The sequence below is a fragment of the Pteropus alecto genome, unplaced genomic scaffold (genome assembly GCF_000325575.1).
Source record: "Pteropus alecto unplaced genomic scaffold, ASM32557v1 scaffold75, whole genome shotgun sequence".
Lineage (NCBI taxonomy): Eukaryota > Metazoa > Chordata > Mammalia > Chiroptera > Pteropodidae > Pteropus > Pteropus alecto.
The window spans coordinates 15,549,253-15,571,002 of NW_006440638.1; the positions used below are offsets into that span (position 1 = coordinate 15,549,253).

General features: G+C 37.5%; 1 protein-coding gene across 1 annotated transcript in view; it reads left to right on the forward strand.

The window, feature by feature from the left end:
* PRICKLE2 (prickle planar cell polarity protein 2) overlaps positions 1-21,750 on the forward strand; it is a 317,500-nt gene that overhangs the window by 146,444 nt on the left and 149,306 nt on the right. The gene's annotated exons all lie outside the window — the stretch shown is intronic.

The following is a 21,750-nucleotide window of genomic DNA, read 5'->3' on the forward strand; positions in this document are numbered from 1 at the left end:
GTGTATCTGATGAGGTCAGCAGTGGTATTACTGGGAATCGGCTGCTTGCTGCCACGGGGTGAGAAGTCAGGCTGGGTGAGGATTCCACCTTCCAAGATGGAGAATGTGTTCAGTCATCTTATAGCAAATCAGAGAATGGGTCCTTCCAAATGGGGTAGCCCCTGTACTCTAGACCATGGATGGGCAAACTGCGGCCCATGGGCCAAATCTGGCCCATGGCCTTTTTTTGTAAGTAAAGATGTTTGGAACACAGCCATGCCTAGCCATTTGTCTATTGTCTGTAACTGCTTCTGTGGCAAAGTTGAGTGACTGCAATGAGACCATATGGCCCGCAAAGCCCAAATTACTTTCTATATGGCCTTTTACGGAAAGGCCATATAACTTGACCAACCAGCTATAGCCGCTCAGAATCACAGTCTATTGCACTAGCTGCCAAAGGCACGCTGGTACGTGTGCCTTCTGTATGGCAGAGCCCATAGAGAATATTCTCATGGGTCTCAAAGCCAAGCTCTCAAGACAGAACAAGACAAAAGAAGAACCTTATCTGTTTTTTCCTTATATGAATATTAACTGCTTTAGCTAATCCTTGGTTTTGGGGGTGCCAAACTAATACTTAGGAAGGATATACCACTAGATTAGAGATTGTGTGGTGTTTTTAGAGTACTTTGTTTCATGAAAATTTTCTTGAGGTTGGCAGGTGACCTAGCATCAATTTAACCCTTTTTGTGACCTTATCCTAACACAGGAACCTTTGAGTTAGATAATGAGTGCTCTAACAGCTCTTAAGAACTCGACCCGTGCTCATCGGTTTTGTGTTCTTGGCTTCTAAGATGTCTCTTAGCAACAGCATTTACCTTATGTGTACATTAATCCACACAAAGTTTGTCTAAACAGATGCTGGTCTGGTTTGAACCATGAACTCACCAGTCTTTGAGGCTGGCTTGAACAGTAGGCTTATAGGACCTATGCCTGCGTACTGCCCTGTGGTTTTTCCTCCTTATGACAAAAGACACAAGAGACAGAGACAAAAACAGTGTCAATCTCTGGAGGAAAAGGATCAATATAAACTAAGAGTACTTATAACAAATCTTCACCAGAATCTGTATACTGAAGGGATTAGTTCCCCAACTATTTTCTTTAGCTAATCTAAATTTAGAAAGGGGAAAAATTCATTACTGTTGTTTCCATCTGATCGTGCAGGCAGAGATCCAGGAGACATGTGGTGAAAATTCTTACCTTTTGTCAGCACTTGTCAGAAGTCCCAAGATCTCTCAGCTGTAGCAGCCTCAGAGGAGCAGTGTCCAGCTAATAAAATTTATCCTGCCAACTACACCAACTGTGGAGGAGAAAAAAAATTTTCCTTCTATCCTTATACGTCCTTTGGTTAGTCCAACAATCAAATTAACACAAGACAGATTAACAGGAAAAAGAAAACAAATTTAATTGTGTGTGTGTGGGGGCATCATAAGGATACAAGACTCATAGGCAATCAGGCAAATATGGCTTATGTACCATTCTGAGCTAAGGAGAAGGAGATAGGGATCTGGGACTTCAAAGGGAAGGAAGACAATTCACAGGAAGTTGGTAAGAGCAGATGTTTGGTAAATAAATGTTTGCCATGCCATGTGGAGACAATGGGACACAGAAGACTTTGATCTCCAGACCCTGCCTAGGTCCCCTCAGCCCACCACATGTAGCCCATATTCTGTGTAGTTAACTCTTGTGATAGTTTTCTTCCTGGCCTAGGCCCTCTATCTAGTCTTTTAGGTAGTAAAAAGGTAGTCATAAGTTCTTCCTGAGTATTTTGGGGCCTTAATTGTCTTTAGCTCAAAACAATCCACATGCCAATGTGGCACATTTTGGGGAGACTTGAGCAGCAGGTCACATTAGCAGCAGGTGTCTGTGTGAGTTTTTTGGAGCCTCTGGAGGGTAGTTTTTGTTTAAAGAAAAGATTACTTAGAGATTACTTTGGTTTTAAAATTAATATTCAATTATTTGAAAACCTGATTTTTCCTCAAGTTCCTTATTCAAATCTTACTATTCTATCATGTTTATAAATCTTTGATCCCCATTTACCTACTTTAATAATTATTTGCATTTTAAAATGCATTCACAAATGCAGAATATTTTGCTTCTTTTTATGTCATATGACTTGACCCTCTCATTCCTCAAGGAAAACACCCTTTCCCTTCTCTTTTAATAATTCCTATAATTCTCCAAATTAAACTTATAAATATGATGAACATTAAGTTGACTTATATATCCTAAAACTGTATGTAAATGTGTTAAGATTTTAGTTTAAAATTATAAATCTATACCGATTACTCAATTAAACATTTTAAATTGAAATTATAAGAACAATTTGTTTATCAAAGAGAGCAAATTCTCTTAAACGTTAAAAGGATTAAAGTACCAAATATTGTCAGATCCCATAACAAACTATATAAAGATTATAGGTTTGGTTCTTTTATACATTTTGTACCTCATTATAAATCTTACCAGAGTTAAAAGATGTTTACCCACTCAGCAGTTTTGGGAGAATATTTTGACATTGCATGACGATCAGAAATTTCAGGTGAGATGTGGATGGGATTCTTATTTTTAATGCTGCTGAGAGGCCCGGAGTTCTGTTTATTGTTCCTATGAAATGAACTTCATAAATTAATAATGTGGGGGTTTAGATAGCCCATCGCCCTTCGATGCAAGCTAGAGGTTACAACATCTAAGCTGCTCCAAGCTCACTGCTTGAATGTTGCATTACTTTGTCTCTTAAGGAATGTAAATATCTTGCCAGCTAACTTTATAGTTAGAAGGGAGGTCATAAGTTCATCCTTATGAAAGAAAATGGCATTTTTTCAAAAACTTCCTATATCTTAGGGCCACAACTTTTCTAGATATTCAAATGAAAACCTGCTTAATTTTGAATATCTTGACTGACATGTGGTCACAACTTCTTAGGTCATTCCACTAATGGGATTGGCCCAGGTCATCAAACTCCTTTGGTATTGAAGCCAGTCAGAACAGTTAAATATTATCTATATGGTGTATTTTGGTAGTCCGATTATAGGGGGAAAGTATTATAGCTACAGTTGCTTAAGACTGTCTACCACAGTTCTCCCCCACCACTGCCTTTTTTTATAATGGAAATTTTCATAGAAGTTTATCTTAATTGGCATGGAAGAAATGACTCCAGATGATTAATTTTTGCCTGCATTTTATTATTTGAAAATGTGAGTAGGTCTTGGATTATATCTCCATAATTTATTTAAAAGACATTTGTTTAAAAGATAGTATTACTTCAGCTTTGGCCATTTAATACATGGCTGTATTGGTTACTTGATTTAAATATTTCCACCAAAACAGGCTTTTCTGGGAGTGGTTGGAACTTCAGATACACACTGCAAGGTTTATTTTATTTTTTGTTACAAAAGTTTACTTCATAAATATATAATTTTACGAGCTAAAGCTTTCCAGTAAATGAGTATCCTGGTCATATCTTCCCAGTCTATTCACCTGAAGAAGGCCAATCTCAGCACCCTGAAGGTGAGCAGAATTTTATGTGGAGATGACACCCACACCCAGGACTTCTGTACTAAAGATGGATTTACTTTGTAGTTAAGGGCAAAAGTACTTTTTTAGCCATTTCAGGGTTGGAGGCCCCAGAAGTTAAACCCATCACTGGTATTATAGGTATTAAATATGATTCTACTTCCTTAAAAAAATCAAAAATTAAACCATTACTTTCCTGTTCATGGTTAGGATTAACTGCTGTGGTTGAGCCAATTTCCTTATCTTCTCTTGAAATACATTTATCTACATTTGATAATTTTGAGCAATGAAAGATTGTTTCAGAAGATATATGCAGAGTTGATAGCCATCCAACTTTTTGCATATGTTGTAAATTTTTATAACACACCAAGACACATGACTTTCTCCTTTTCTCAGGAATCCATCCACCTTGCATTTGATTTGCTATTTAATTGTACACTCCCTTTCAGAGCTCTCACTTGGGTCCCATTGTTGTTGAAACATGTGAGGCAAATCATCCTTTAAGATTTTCATTAAAGTTCTAGATATACTCATTGCCACTCAGAATATTTGAATACTCCATAGTTCTGGGAGTTTTGAAAAACTGTTGAATTTCAGGCAGAAAAAGAAAATGGTTGATTTAGTGAATCTTGAAAAATGTCAACTTCTTCTTGTTGACTTGAGTTCAAAATTCAAGTTCTCAAGTTCACATTTGGTACTTGAAAATGGTAATAATTAGGACCCGACGCTCATTCTTATATACCAGAATAGAAGTCTTCCTGATTAGCTAGAGTCTCTTAAAATCCTACCTGATCCATTTTATTAGCTCCTAGCTCTCTCCAATGCTAAGTGTCAGGATGTGACTCCAATGCCTTCCTATCAGTGCCTTCCTTAAATGACGTAACAAGGAATCTATATTCTTGTGAGTTCCCATATTGAGTTCAGCTTCCTTAAATGCAGTAACTATTTCCTAGTCCAGTTTTATCTACTCATTTAATCTCTCTTCATTCAATGAATCAATAAATATCCAAGTGCCTGCTGTGTACCAGGCATTGTGTGAATCTTGTGTTACAGTGATGGATAAATATGGGCCTTGCTATCTTATGCTTTTATATTCAAGACGGGAAGATCAACGTGGAACAGATGATCACATGATCATTTAGTCTCAAATCTAATAAGTATTCACTTATTAGATCATTTAGTCTCAAATCTAATAGGTGTATTGTGTTTAATACAGTGACATTTACTCATAGGCCATACGATTAAGAATTGTTCTTAATAATTGGAGAGGAACTTCCAGAGTCCACTCAGTTCAACTTAGGCTGCCCTGCAATGTTGGCTAATGTGTTTTTAGAACAGTTTCTTATGTGTTTGTTATTTATGCCAAAGTCCATTATCTGGAAAGCTTTAAAAATAGAGATTTCCATACTATAAGCAAACAGAAAAACTGGGTTATCTTAATATTCCCCAACGTGTGCGTGTGTGTGTGTGTGTGTGAAGGAGACATGGGTTCTCCTGGTTCCTTCTTATTATTATCACAAAAATAGAATGACTGTGTATGGTGTGATCATGTATATACATTAATATGCATGTGCTCTAAGCTCCATTTTTGCCCTAAGGTTGCTTTAAGCATTTATTTGTTGTCAATGATTTTTTAAAAATTTTACTCCATTCCTGATTCATCAGTGACTATGAAAATTCTGTTTTGATCTAATGATTTAGCAGTGACAGGTAAAGATAGATTCAAATCCAAGAAAGGCTCATAGATATGACCCTAGTAAAGAAAAGTAACGATGAGCAAGATACATGGTGACAGTCACAAACAGAAGAGATTTCACCGGTTTTATTTTTCACAAGCCTAGTTCCAGTCCTACCACAGTAATAATCTTCCTCATCATAGGAAATGACAGACATACCAGGCATCAGAAGTACCGGAGAATAAATGATTTCTAGTATACTTTTCATCAATTGATACTAAAAATTTTATCAGTCCATTTTGCTCTGTTAATATGTAGATGGCAGGGACGTCTTATGAGAGCCTTGGCAGTTGTAGAAGCCTGAGCTACGAAACGGAACATTTCTATCTCATCCAAATGAAGAGACATCGTTCAAATGTAAAAATAGCAAAGTGCCAGTGTGCAGATTAATATTCCATGATGAAAAGACGTGTGGTCTGTCTGCTTGCTCCCACTCACATTTGCTGACACACACATTCTCTCCAGGTGGAGTCCCACCCCCACTTCTGGCCAAGGCTCCAGTTTGAGAAGTGTTTCCAGATGCATTCAGGTGCTGACATCTTAAAGGATGAGAGTGGGCTCTCAGGATCCTCAGCCAGTTGAGAGTTTCTTGGGCTGCACCCCAGGCTGGCATTTAATGCCTTGCGGCCATTTGATCTCACTGTCCATGCACGTCCTTCCATAAATGCCCCGTTATCTCTGTAATAGGGTATACTGAAATGCCACCTTTGAGCAGTTGAGGCACTTGCCAAGCCAGATGAATTTGGCAACAGAAGTCTGTGCTGTTTCCATAAAAGGCTATTGGTCTTTTCTTATTATAAATTAATGGTACCAATTCCTGCCAGGTGTGCAGGTTGCTTCTGAAAGAATGTTGGGTGGTTGAGTGGGTTATTAACACTTTCAAACTGCTAAATACCTAATGGGGAGGAAGGCAGGTAGAGTGAAGCCAGTGGCAGTGGGTGCTTCTGTAGGAGAGGAGGCCACTGTGGAGAACCTGCAGCCAGCTGCCGTCTTGAGGAAATTTAAGGTCTACAATGTCTGATGTAAACTTCTCCAAAGAAGCTGGAAATCCTGCTTTTCATATAAAATCTGATTTTTATAAGTTGCTAACTAATGGAGACTTTTTAGAACACTGCATAAGCCAAACATAACACATCTGTTGGCCAGGGACCCTTTTGTGCTAGGGCCTGGCTACTCCAAGTGTGGTCCCCAGACCAGCAGCCACAGCCTCACCTGGGAGCTGGTTAGAAGTACAGAATCTCAGCTCCATTCCCAAACTTACTGAGTCAGAATCTGCATGTGCACAAGATCCCAAGTGAGTTGGGTGCACATTAAAATTGGAGAATTCTTGTGTTGGGGTTCTGATTTTGGTAATCACTCGTTTAATGTAAGAAGCCGTTGAATCATTGGTTAGAAATTAAATATTTTAAGTGTCCAAAGAGCACCTCATCCCTGAGGTATTAGCTTAGGTGTACCTTCTCTGGGGAGACCTCCTCCTTAGAACCAGGTTAGGTGTTCTTTCTATGTGACTCTGTCCCATTATGTCCTTACTTGTATTTTCCTATTGACATGGACCCTATGGAGACCAGTGCCATGTCTCACTCTTTTGATATTTCAGCACTTGTCACAGTGCTTGGCACATAAGGGTGTTCAATGAATGAATAAATTCGGCGAAATCACATGACTTTTATTATTAAATATTCCTTGTTAATTTACTGTTTCACTTCTTGTTACTTGTTGACTTATCTACCGCTAGACCTTTCAAAAGGAAAAAAACTCAATAGCTATACAGTCTTTTTTATACTTGCAGTCTTCTTGTCCACTCCTTTGGAGTGAGTCTTCTCTCTCACTGTACATCTCCTTTACTCTCACATTCCTAGGACCTGTCCCACACCTGGTATATAGTAGATGCTCAATAAGGATGTCTCGAATGGATGAACTGGGAAAAGCAAAGAGCTCAGTAGTGTTTCCTGCATTAAGTTAATGCTCCTTTCATTATCATCTCTTAATCACTCATCCAAACTACAGACTCATGGTTTAATTATGTACTTAAAATTATTTACATATGTACATATGTATTAATAAATCGATCACTATCACTATTCTAAATTTTCATGTGGCTTTAGGGCCTTTAAAGTTTAGAGTTTATTCCATTATGGGAATAATAGAACAGTGCCTTCATGTTTATCTTATCCAAATAGAAGGGTCTGGAGCACCTTTCTTTCTCAGTCTCGATAGGTTGCCCTTATTAAATCTGAAGTGAATCTTAACTTTCCCCATCTGATCTCATTCTTTATCCACATATTTTCTATAACAGCATATTGCTAAGAAGAAGGAAAATGGGGCAAAGCACATACAAAAATAACATGTCCTATGTTATTGTTCACTTTTTATATATTCTATACAAAGGTCATTTGCAGTGGGACAAAAATCTTTGATCCAAATAAAAATATTTTCAGTTGGATTTTAAAAAAAATAACAATCAGACTTTTTTGGTCTTTATGAGAGGTGAATTGCTTTGCTATAATTCTGTCTGATAGAAAGTGAGTTAGCATGGTTCTTATCAACTTGCAATATATATTGACACTTTTACCTTTTAAGAGAATTTATTCTGTTCTTGGACTGGGAGGATGACCTCTCATTTTTGTATTTGTGTATTTGCTGGGTTTCCTTTTTTTTTTTTTTTCTGATGTGTGTGTGGCGGCGGGGAGAGAGAGAGAAAGGGAGAGGGAGAGAGGGAGAGAGGGAGAGAGATTTTAACGACTTGTTTTAGACCTCCGGGACTGCCATCTAGACTAGAGCATGACCATTCTGAGAGTGACTTCAATTCTAAAAGGTACCGTAGTGCCTTTCAGATAAGAATTCTACTTTAGACCAAAAATCCCAGAAAACTGGCCTCTTGTATATGAGTTATATATACAAATAAGCTTTCTGTTGATTGTGTAAAGTGGAAGAATAATTGTTGCTTTGAGTATTGAAGTTAATGTTGTAGATACTTGATTATAGTGAGCTGAGGCTTTTATAAAATATGCTCTTTAGCTTATTATCAACTGATTTTTCTTTTCAATTTTAAGGAATAGTAACTTGGTAGGCCTTTACTAACTATGTTTGCACAATTAAAGGAAAGGGATAAAATATGCACATTAAATTATTAATAATTTGTTACGTTAGCAAGGTGAAATTAAAGGGTGAGAGCAAGGGAGAGAGAGACTCACTTTTACTTTACATTCTTTATATTTTAAAAGCTTGTATCGCTTTTGTGATTTGAGACTAAAATAAAATATATGAAGAATTGAGAAAGTGTATGACCTAAAATTTTAAATAATAATATGTGATTGAAGCTTATTACTTACTTTATATTTTAAAAATTCATTCTAAAGGTTACATTGTATGAGTCAGAATTTTTGAATGGAATTTAGTACCCCCAGCACGGATGGTTGGGGGTACTTTAGATTTACTGCTTTCAGGATCCCAAATGTATTCCCATGGTATTTCCTTAGGGCACAGTAGTATTTTGTGATCATGAGCGTTGACATAATTGTTTATATTAAATAATGCTTTTCATAACTGTCATATAAAATAAATATTTCTGTAGAAGAAAAATAAAAAGTGAGCCAGTATTGTGTAGTTTAGAAGCAGGTACTCTGGGGCCAAATAAACTAGTTTCAAGTTTTGGCCCAGTCGCCTTCTGACTGTGTGACCTTGGCTAGGTACCAGATCTCTGTGTGTTTAATTTCTTCACCTGTGAGATACATAATAGTACTGCTCCCAAAGGGTTGTTGTAGGGAGTAAATGAGTTGATTTCTGCAAAGCATTTTGAAGAATATCTAACACGTGTAAACAAGGTATCAGTTAGCTTATGCTACATAACAAAACATTCCAAAATTTTGTAGCTTAGAACAACACTCATTTATTACTTCTTATGATTCAGGTTGGCTCGGCTGCTCTTCTAGTCTGGGCCACTTAGGCTGGGGCGGCATAGTCTAAGGCTTTGCTTACCTGTTTAGTGTGATGGCAGCTGAGATTGTAGCAGTTGGGCTTATTCACATGGTTGTAGTCATAGGGTTCTCAACAGTAGCAAGAGGACAAAGCCCAAATGCACAATTGCTTTTCAAGCATCTTACTCTCTCACGTGTGCTAATATTGCATTGGTCAAAGCAAGGAAAAAAGCCAAGCCCAGAGTCCATATAGAAGCGACTACTCAAGAGCATGGGTACAGGCAGGGAAGTTTTACAGATCATTTTTGCAGACAATCTGATTCAAGCACTATGTAAGTATTTGCTGCTGCTGTCACTATTGTTAATATTAACTATCCAAACATAAAGCTACTGAAAATAAAGACATATTCAAGTAAAACTTTTGAGTATGTCTTCAGTTAGTCATTAGCATTTGCCATTTCCAAATATTGCGAGAGCCTCAAAAATTAATACTTGCAACAAGAGAGTTTTTAAGAGGCGCTTATTCTGCAGGGCTGAAATTATTATTTTTGTTACAAACTGTAGCTGTCCCTATTGGCCTCCCTGGAGGCATTTTGCGGGTTATAAAATACAGCGATTACTATGGTAATCATATTGCAAGTATAAAATGGCTTTGACCTACTTGTTAAAATGCAGCGTGTATTAAAATAAAGACTGTGAGCTTAAAGCTAAATGAACTCAGAATAAAAACAGAAAAGCAAGTCCAAAGTGCCAGAGAAATCTTCAAAAGAAAAGAGGACATATGATAAAGAAGAGGCATTTTTCCTCGTTCTCTTCATTCTCCCCTCTGAGAAATGACACCTGTCTCAGAAAGCATTTCTGTTCTCTGCCTGACTTGCAGGCAGAATTTTTTTTTTTTAATAATGAGAGCTACCATTTGTGGAGCCACTTACTTTGTACCAGCTATGTCTTTCAATACACTATTTTAGTTTCTCATCATGACACCTCTCCAAAGTAGGAATTAATATTCCTTTTTGTTAAATGAGGAAACTGAGGCTTTGAGAATAAATGACTTGCCCAAGCATGGGAATTCCTGCCCCCAGAGGCTTGGATCACTGAGGACACATGAATCAGGATACCTGAGACCTAAAAGAAATTGGTTACAGTTACACAAATCTCTCCGTACTTTGTACATTTATATATTTGACATTTACTTATTCAAGAAATATTGATTGTGTGCCTACTGTGTGCCAAACAGAATGCTGATCGCTGTGTTAGATAGGGTGCCTGAGAAGTTCTTCCAGCCTCAAGGAAAGATTCCCAGGTGTCCAAAATTTGACTTGGAGGATGAGTAGACATTACTCAGGGAAAAGACTGAACTGTGTTTCGGTCTAGCAGGCGTAGTAAGAGCAAGAAACCAGAGGACCTGCAGAAAGGTCAGTTTAGCTAGAGTAGGGGGACAGTTTTGATCATGTCGGTATTGTAAGTCTGGTCTCTGTGAGTCGGTTCCTTTACCTGAGCGCACTAGGGAGCTATAAAGAATTTTGAGCAGGGGTCGACATGATCAGATGGATCATTTAGCCACGATATATAAAATGGGATTGGGATGGGAGAGAAGGGGAAACATGATTTCTGGCAGTGAGTAAGACCAATACAGCAGCTCAGGAGAAAGAGAACAATCCCTGGGTTAGGGCATGGTGGCAGAAATAGAGAAATGAACAGAGCTGAGGGGCATTTAGAAGTTTTTGGGATGTAGATGGAGTGGAAGTTAAGGATGGCATCTGGGGTCTGACTTAGGAGTCTGGGTAGATGGTTCTGCTTAGGAAGAAGAAAGAGGGTGGCGTATCTATGGTGGACATGGTGATTTTGTGCCTGTGGGACTTCCAGGTGGAGATGCCCAGAAGGTAGTTAGACACATGAGTCTGGATCCTAGGAGAGATCTCTGGACTGGAAAGGAGATCTGAGTTCATCAGCACTCTAAATTAGCACCTCTGCACCCTCCTCGTCCTTTTTCCTCTTTCGACTTTATTGTGCCCCTTAGTACTTATTATCTTATTTACTTATTGTCGTTGTCCACTACAATAGAAGATAAGCTCCATAAGGGCAAAGAAAGTGTCTGTTTTGTTCGCTGCCACGTCCCCAGCACCTAGAACAGTAGCTGGTACTGAGTGAATCAGTCTGCTGACAGAGGGTGATGCCCCTGGAGAAGGAGGAGAGGGTTATCATCCCACTCTTGGTGGAGGTAAAAGAAGAGAGCCCAGGACAGAATTTTGAAGAACCTCACTAAAAGGAAGGACGGAGAAAGAAGAACCTTCATAGAAAACTGAGAAGATGCCTCATCTCTTTGCTCTAAAGTTTAAATGGCAAAATATTTAGAATTTCTACCACCCAAAGAATGACTCTTGAGGACCTGATGATTTCTGGAAATAGCCGGCAGGATAAAGCTGAGTAGATGTGGTTCTTTGTCGTTTTTTCCTTTTTCCTTTCCTGTATGTATGTATGTATGTGTGTGTGTATGTATGTGTGTGTGTATACCTAAGCTATATCACTCAGTACTTTTTTTATGTATATATAACATTTATACATACATACATACATACATACATACATACATACATACATACATATCAACCAAATACAAGCATGGCTGGAGAGCATAGGTGAAGAAGGGGAACTATCAGTACATTTAATTCAACAGGAAACAAATCGATTTTCTCTTGCAGGCCAATTGGGACCATTTGGTTGGGACTTTCATTCCATCAGAGTTGTGTTGAGAAAGAGTCTGAGTCTGTTCCAGGCCCAGCTGTAAGGAATTCTCTGATTATTTAATAATATTTGCTGTGGAAGCTGGACTTGGGTGGTAACATAGCTGGAAAACATTCACCACCCTCATCTAGAGAGTTAGTTGCTATGAGTAATAATTTTCTAGAAACACTTATATTCCAGCCCTCATAGTATACATTTACCAAATGCGAATCCTTCCTTGGCTTGGTAACTTATGGTCCTCTTTTTGGTTTTATTGGCACAACTTATTAGAAGAGTTAAATGAGGCCAGAGTGAAGATCGGCTTTTTACAGCCTGATGATTTTTATGCCACCCAGGAAAGCTATGAGTCCATTGATTACAAGTCCAGGCTTCCATTTTTTTCCATAATTGTTTGTTCTTCAGCATGGATAATTCTGAGACATAATCAACCCTGGGCATTGTAGTTATCAGAGTCACATTAATTGACCTGCTGATAATGACAAAATGAAAAGAAACTACACATAGGGTGGCGGATAAATTCAGGTCTCAGGAGCTCTAATTCTAGAATCCATCCTGGAAAGGAATCTGATGGTGAAATCTTTGTATTACAAATAGATTTTTTTTTAAGTGTTCAGTTATTTTGAATTTTTAATTCATTGTGAAGAGCAAACAGTCTGATCAGTAGGGGTAAGTGGTACCTTTGGATATAACTTATTTTAGTTAATAGTTTCTATGTACTCCTTTACTTGTGCTCACCATTTTCGTAGAGGAAAGTGAATTTTTGAAGTTTGCCTGTTGCCCCTCCAGAGGAAGGTAGAATATTTAATGGACAACGCTAATAAAAATCTTCCTTTTGGAAACCTCCCAAATCAAATCTCCTAACTAGGAGACTAAACTCCAAGCCCAGTAGCTGGAAACCAGTTTACTCACTCCACTGTTACCAAGCACTCTTCATACCTAAGCTACATCACTCAGTGCATTGTTTTATGTATGTATGTTTAACATAGTTTTGTCTCTCCCACCAGACTGTTTCTTCTGAGTGTTTACTGCAGTTTTTAAATCTGCGTCCCCAAAGCTCATTACCTTAATGTCTCATATATAGTAAGTGTAAGGTGGACCAGTGGATGGTTAAACATATGAGTGTATGAAAAGTTCCTAAAAGTAAATTATGATCAGTTCACAGTTTCCTGTCTGTCTTTCTTCTGAATGTCTGTCATACTAGCATCCAGCAGTTGATCTACATATTGGCCAGAGTGATCAGTACATGTGAGAGGGTGAGTCTCAGGGATCTGGAAACAGTACTGCCTGGGTTTGATTCCCATCCCTGCAACTTATAAGCTGTGTTAGTAGAGTCAGGTTACTTAATTTTTTTGTGCCTTGGTTTCTTCCTCCGAAATATGGGGATTGTCATAGTCCCTACTTCAGAGGACTGTTGCAAGGATCAAAGAGTTCATGTAAAAGCAGAACAGGAGAAAATTACATAATGCTTCCTGTTTTTCAAATGCCTGACTAGCGACCATCCCAAGAAAACCAATGGATGCAGCTAAGCATGGCTGGATGTGGCATACCCCTCCAAAGTAATATGCCTAAAAATATAGGACCAAAAATTATCTCCATAACTACCAAGAAAAGAGATGCCAAGATTTAAGCCCACAAAAGTAAAATGCTGATACCTACATCTCATATTCATCTAAATTTCCTTGTCTAGAAATGCTCTTAAGAGCTTGAGAGTCATCAGTTTCCCCCACGAACTGCAAAATTTATCTTTTCAACTTGGAAGTAGCCAATCTGAGGTAATATAAGTATTTTCATTCCTTTCCTCCCTCCCTCAAATGTAATTAAGAGATTCTACGCAATCTTTAGGTATCATTCGTCATTTTAAAAAAACTTACTTGATGATATAATGGAGAAATAATGAATATATTAGTTTGATTTTAAGAAAGCTTTAAAAATACAAGTTCTGGGCACTATCCCAAACATAATGAGTTTGAATTTCCATGGTTGGGGCACAAGAATCGGCAGAATTGACAAAATCTCAAGTGGTTCTTATGTAGACATAGTCTGGCATTTGGAAACTAATAGACTAGATGCTGCATGGCATAAGGAAGCAGAATGAGGATCCCCAATTTCTGCACAGAGATAGATAATAGGCTGAATTTAAAAAATAAAGAAATGAACAGAATTGTACTTGGAGCCAGAAACCCAATTTCCCAGGTATAAAGTAGGGATAGTCTAGTGAAAGATGTATGGAGGAAAAGAAAAATATCCCTAAACTTAACTGGGTTTTGGTCACCAGCTCAATGTGAATTGAATTAATATAACATTAAAATCACTGTGTCAGGAACAAGAAGGGCATAAACTCTACTCTGCCCTGGTCAAATCATACTTAAAAGTTGTTCATTATTAGGAACATTTTCAAACATACTCAAAAGTAGAAAAAATAGTTCAATAATCTCTATATAAGAGATTGAACATTATCAAAATTTTGTTATATATGTTTTATCTTTTTTTTTTTTTGCTTAAGTTTTCTCTTTCCTTCCCTTCTTCCTTTCTTCCCACCTTCCTTCTCTCTCTTCATTCCTATTTTTTTTCTTCTCAAGTATTTTAAATCTAATCTCAGACATCATGTTCCTAAACATGTTTCTTTAAAAAACATGGATGTTTTCTTACATGATCATATCTCACTTAACAGCACCGACAATAATTCCTTGTTCATTTTGAGTGGCTGGCATGTAAAAGGGATTGAAACCATGTCTCATGAGGAATGGTTAATAAAAGTAGGTTGACGGAAGACAAGACTCAAGTTTTTGAAGGCTGTTGAGCAGAAGGGTTGGCTGTGATCCATATTGGTGGCGTGTTGGCTGCTAGCTCCCTGTAAGGAAGAACTTAATCCAGGATCCAGCTGTCTGGTGATGAACTGAGCTGCCTCAGGGATTTTCTCTCCTGGAAGGGTAGAATGTGAGACAAAGTTTATTTCACTCATTTTGGGACTATGTATCAAGCGCTTGCTATGTTAGGTACTGAAGATGGCTGTGAAGAAGAAGACAGATGCAGTCCCTTCCCTCATGGGCCTTCTGGTCCATAGCACTGTTTCAAAAATGTTAAATGGTTTTGGGTGATACAGAGTCAGTTCATTAACCAACATGGAGTTATACATAGTTTTAAAAAATTATCTTTTCAGTCTTCTAAACTTTTTAAGTACATCAAGGAGAAGATCTCATTTGAGGGCTAGATAGAGTTGCCACTTCTCTAAAACTTGATTATCTTTTCAAGAAAGAGCAACTTCATGGTCATAGCCCCTGGCAGGCAATGATTCCTACCTAAGTAATGATTTTTTAAATAACTTATTAAATGTCTTTACAAAAACAAGACAACAGGAAAGGATTTAAGACAGGAATTAGAAAAGCCAAAGTACTACAGTTGGTTTTAACTTCCGTGTTTTTTTTATGTTGTTGTTTTGCTTTTTATATTTTCATACAGCAAAATTCGCTCTTAGGTTTACACCTTCATGAGTTTTTATAAATACATTCAGTCATGTAACCACTCCCCCAAAAAGATAAAGACCAGTTCTATCACCTTCCAAATTTTTTTCATGCTCCTCAGTCCCACTTTCCATCTCTGACCTTGGCAACTACTGACCTGCCTGTCGTTTCTATAATTTTGCCTTTCTGGAATGTCATGTAATGGAATTATATAATATATAGCCTTTTCAGCCTGGTTTCTTTCATTTGGCATAATATATTTGAGATTCACTCATATTGTTACACATATTTGTTCCTTTTAATTGCTGGGTAGTATTCCATTGTATGAATGTACTACGATTTGTTTATTCATTGTAATAACAATATCAGGCTAATAATACAAGGCATATTCAGTATGACAAATCATGAACATGATATTTACTGAAAGCATATTTGGTAGAAATCCGGAAGGTGGTTTGCACATGAGTGTGTCGTAGAGGAAAAAAGTAATCCAACTAATTTATACATTAAAGAGTTGCTTGTGGTGGGTCATCTTTTAATTTTTGTAACCCAAACCTATCAACAGTATATTTGAATGAAATCTAAATAGGCTTCCTGTCATCTTAACTCAGAACATTTTGGGGCCTCAATGTAAACCTAGCGGTCTCCAGAACATCCTATTTCTTCCCTTCATCCCTCTTTCTCACCCTCCTTGTCCTTCTCCTCATTCTCATTTTTCATATTCTCTTTTCCTTTTTCTCTCTCTCTCCCATCCCTTCTCCTTAATATTTCTTTGGAGCTTATGTAACTGAATTAATTAGACCTATTTCTCAAGGAGTTAGTTTTCCATAAAATTTACTTTGCAGTTGGCATGACAGAAGAGCTGGCATATTAGTCAAATGCTACATTGTGTTCTTTGTATCTGAATCAGTTTGGGGTTGGGCTTCCTGCTTATCTGTTGTCCATTTATACCATTCTGTCCTGTGCAGCAAATGAGCCCGAATTGGCTGGGTGATGGTTGTGAGCACTGATAGACTGGGTGTGGAAATCCTTAACGGGGACAGACCCTATCGCCTTAGTTAATGTTACAGAGTCTCCAGGATATAAAGTATCTGTATGAAAATAAATAAGGGCTTTTCTTTTCCTTTCTTTGGCTGATGATATCTGTGCCGTTTAATAGAACAAAATGGTAAAAATCTTTGTCCTTTCTTAAGTAACATGTTAATTGCTGTTTTCCGAATTTATTCATTTTATATTTCTGAAATATATTCACTTTGTAGACATTTCTGTCACCTATGCATTGTAAATCCTCAAGCATACTCAAATTATATATGTTTAATATAATCTTCTGTGTGTCTAGGGGATGGGGGAAGGTCACACTAAACGGGAGTTCAAAGTCTGTAGCTTTCTCCATTTAGCCAGTTCGCTGTAGAATACAAAGGCTGCTGAAGGATTTGTGTGCATATCTTAAAAGCTCATCAGAAATATTCCAAGCTATAGATTTTTTTTCTCTCTCAGCACCATTTCAGATATAGAGGTTCTCCTCGGTTGCCCTGTTGGAGTTGCTGAATTGGAAATGCCACAGAAAGTAAAAAAGATCTGTTCTGTTTTCTTATCTGTGGTATGAGGGGGTTGGACTAGATGGGAGATGTCAAATTTACAGCAGTAGACCTGTCTGTCACTCCTTATCCATCCACATGACAGACATCACTAATCAATCACAGCATGCTTTACTGCCATAATGTAGCCTCAGACTTCTTGTCAAGTCAGCATTCCAGGAAACCACTACTAATCAATGTTAGCCTAAGAGATGAAATCTATTTGCCATTCTGCAACATGACAGTGTTTAATCTTTAGTGCAAACGTAAGATGGCTTATATAGATTAAATCACCACTGTATAGTAGAAGGAAGAACGTTGGAGGGCATGGGTAGTTTCAAGTGAAAAGAATTTTAAGTCACTAAATTTTATGCTGCTTTAAGGCCGGCATTGTGATTATTCATGTTTTTTCATGTTTATCCAGCTTATAAGGCAAATCCTTTTTCATAGTAGACATTAGATAAATGTTTGTTACACGGTACATGAAGGAATGAGTGGAAGGCATGTTCTTGGCCAATTTTTTCTTCTCTGAGACTGCACAGTTCAGTGCTTCTTCCAGAGGGCAAGCACAACCCTTGCCATTATTGAATTTCATTTACTTTAATTCAGGCCATTCCTGCAGATTGGCTAGATTGCTTTGTGTTCTTGTCCTCAAGCATTGGGAGAGCCCAGCAACTTGGAATCATTGGTTGGACTTTACAGATTTCTTCCCCATCCATTGTCTCAGTCATTCACAAACCTGTTGAGTAATACTGAGGAGGGTCCATCTATCTATTCCTTCCTCTGCTTGACTCTTGATTTGTGTTTGGAAAGCTGAAGGTATAATGATACAGATAGGAATTTTGTCACAGTTTTGGGATTTAACACTGAAGATAATCACATATTTGACACTTAACATATGCAGCCTTCCTTAGTTATTTTGGGGAGACTATATTTTAAGTTCCTTTGTGAAAAGGACCAGATCTGATAACTCTTTATATTTTGATAGCATGATAATGTGTCTTTCTGAGGATGGATACTGAGTATTCCTCAAGATAGTTGCATGAAAGCAGGCTGAAGCCTTTGTCTTGTTCAGCTTTTAGAAGAAAATCACCTTCTAAAACAGAAGGCATTTTTTTTCCACCAAAGCACTGTACTTCATTTAATAATAACAGTAGTCATCTATTTAGTTTGTAGGCCAGGCATTCTGCTAAATGCTTTATATATACTATAATTTATTTACTATAGTTAATATATATTTAAGTGCGTGTGTATATGTATGTATGTGTGTGTATATATACATATATATACACACACTCCAGAATCTGGATGTGGATATTGGGAAGAATGAGAAGGATTCCATTTTACAGATGAGCTGAATGAAGCTTAGAGAAGTTGCATAACTTAGCCAAAGTCACGAGATAATAAGTGGCAGTACTGACATTTAAAGTTGGGCCTAACCCTAAAAGTACCAGCTCTCTCAGTGCAGATGTTGCCTCCTCTGGAAGCCTTCCCTATGGTACAACCTTTCCTTCAAGGCTGATTGAGATGTTCTTCATAGCAATTTATACTTCCTTATTATGACACTGTCCATACTATGATGGGCTGTTTATCTGCTGCCTTCACCACCAGAGTAAGATTCTAAAAGAAGGAATTTTTTTCTTTTCCTTTAATTTTCCTGCCTTTTTTCTTTCTTTCTTTCTTTCTTTTTTTTTTTTTTATGGCTCGATGAATAAATTTTTCCTGGAAGAGCTCTGCCATTTTGCCTTGGTAAATAAACACCATATATAAGGTAAAGCTAGGCCTTCAAGAACCTACTATATAGTTCAGAATTTGTTGTATTTGGGGATGAAAGATTTAGAGAAATATAGTGCAGCTCTAAATGTGGAATGGAGAGTTGCCTTTCTCCTATTTCACTAAGTGCCTTCTACTTACCTCTGTCATTGTTTTATTAAACTATTTCATTTTTCCTGGCTCTGCTTTCTTATTAACAGTATGTTTGTGAATAATTAATACATGCAGATGTTCTTATGTTTATTTATCCTCCTTGAGATGCCTTGTGCTTCTTGAATGAGGATTTGTGAGTTTTATAAATTCTAGAAAATTCTCAGCCATTACACTACTCCTCAAATTCTAGAAAATTCTCAGCCATTACACTACTCCTCAATTTCTCTACTCTTTCCTAATGGGACTCCTGTTAGACATGTGTTGGGCCTTCACATTCCATCTTACATCTCTATTAATCCTTTTCTTATTTTTCAACTCTTTATCCCTTTGTGCTTTATTTTCTGTAATGTTCTGAGATCCATATTTCTCCCTTCAGCAGTAACCTTTGGTTTAACTTATCCATTGAGTTTTTAATTTTAATGTATCTATGGGGAGAGATAGGCATCATGTCATTCTTTTTTAGGATTTTAATTCTAGCTTTAACATTTTTAATCATTTTAAACTTTATTTCATGTTTTTTTTCAGAATGTTGTTTTATGACCTCTAACTCTTGAGCCCTCGGATCCTCATACTTGTTGACTTGTGACTTGTCAGCTTCTTGGGCATTATTAATATATTATTGGGAGCTCATGCTTTGCATGCCCAGCTGTAGCTCTCGTTATAGGACTGGATCTTCAAGGTCATTTTTCACTTGCTTCTTGGCATATCATGAAAAGCATTGGACTAATTTCTATGTTAATTTTTCAGGTAGAGCTTCCTGATTCTGACTTTTGCTATTAGTACTCCACTTTCAAGGAAGGCATAAGCCTAGAGTTTCTCTTTCTCAGCTAAACTTTTCTCTCCCACTCAGAATTCAGGTAGAGATAGACAAGTTATGTTGGGATGGTTGACATTTTTTCTAATCTATTTGTTCACTGGGAGTGCAGCCCTCAGTGAGTATTCCCGGCTTTCTGGGAAGGTCTGAACAACTTCCTGCTTCTCTTCATCCCAAAGCCTTGTCTTCTCTCCTACATGGGCATTAAAACCCTATGCCCTAGGAAACCAAGACAAACAAACTTTTCCCCTGCTGCCAACCACCTTCCCCCTTCTACCTCTTAGCCACAGCATGAGTTTGCATGCTTACCATTCTTGTTTTCAGTTACTTCTTTATTTCTACCACTCGGGAATTTTCCTTTCTTTATGGTGAGTCAGCTAAGCACTTAAAAGAAATTTTTTAATATTTTTTCTTCCATATCTAGGTGTTTGAAGGATTGGAATTTTCAGTCTGTCATCATTTGCCATTTTGCCAGAACTAGTTTATTACAAACTCATGGTGAAATATCCAAATAATACTCAAGGATATATGATGAAATATTAGTCTCCTTCCCATTTTAGACTGCCTAGTTCTCAAACCACCTTGCCAAATATGATAACCTTTATCATTTTCTTAGGCATAGTTCTAGAAGCATTTTATAGATATACAGCATACATATATCTACATAATACATGAAGATTTATTTGTGTAAGCATGGATATATTTTACCTTCAGCACTATCCTTAGCAATGTATTTTGAAGTTCATTGTTTATTACTGCACGGAGGTCTACCTCTTTCTTTTTTCATGACTGTATAGTATGCCTTGAAATGGATGTACCATAATTTATTTAACCATTTTCCCTATTTTATTGGATCATTGTTTTCAGTTATTTTGAAATTATAAACTATCCTACAACACACATTCCTGTACATATGTCTTTGCTTGAGTATCCTTTAACATAATTCTCTTTATTTGTCTCTCTCTCTTCTCCCCAACCCTGTAATGATTAATTTTATGTGTCAGCTTGACTGGTCTAAGGGATGCCTAGAGGGCTGGTAAACATTATTTTCTAGAGGATGTCTTTGAAAGAGGTTAGCATTTGAATAGATTTCCTAAAGAAAATCACCAACCTGTGTGGTCATTATCCAATCTGTGGAGGGCCTGAATAGGACAAGAAGGCAGAGAATGGGTCAGTTTGCTCTCTCTGCTTGTGCTGAGGCATCCGTATTTTCCTGCCCTGGACATTGGCACTCGTGATTTTCAGGCTTTGGGACTGAGACTTGCATTTGTATCATTTGCCACCAATGCTCAGGCCTTTGCACTTGGACTTAATTTTACCACTAGCTTTCTTGGTTCTCCAGTTTATAGACTGCAGACCATGGAACTTCTCCACCTCCAAAACCATGTCAGTCAAATCCTATAACAAATGTCTGTATATATTCTATTGGCTCTGTTTCTCTGGAAAATCCCAACTAACACACACCCCACTCCCACTGTGAGTTTCTTGGGGTTAAGGAATTTATCCTTCATTGGAGCCTGGCACTGAGTTGACACTTAATTCATATCTGTTTCATGAATGACTATGTGCTCACTAAGAAGCGAAACTAGCACTTAGACCAGTCTCAACCTCCAGCAAATATAGATTTCAATAATAACGACAGCTATTTACTGTTCAGCAGTCTATAGCTATCGACTAAGGACCTCCTCTAGTCCAGACATGAGCTAATGCAATCTTTACAACAACCCTGTGAGATGGGAGATTTCACAATCATGCTCTACAGACAGGGAAACTGAGGCATAGGTTATATAACTAGTAAGAGGAGGAGGCCATATCTGAACACAGTCTTGTCTGAAATCAACACCTGTCCTCTTGAATACTGCCTTTTAATTAAAATTAGTATTGTCACAGCCAACATAGGATGTATTTCATTGTTCATTTCTTCGTTCGTTCATTCATTCATTCATTTCATTCAACCAATGTTTACGGAGAGTTCACAATCCAGGCTGAAAATGGTACAGAGTAATGATTGATGAAAACATTCCT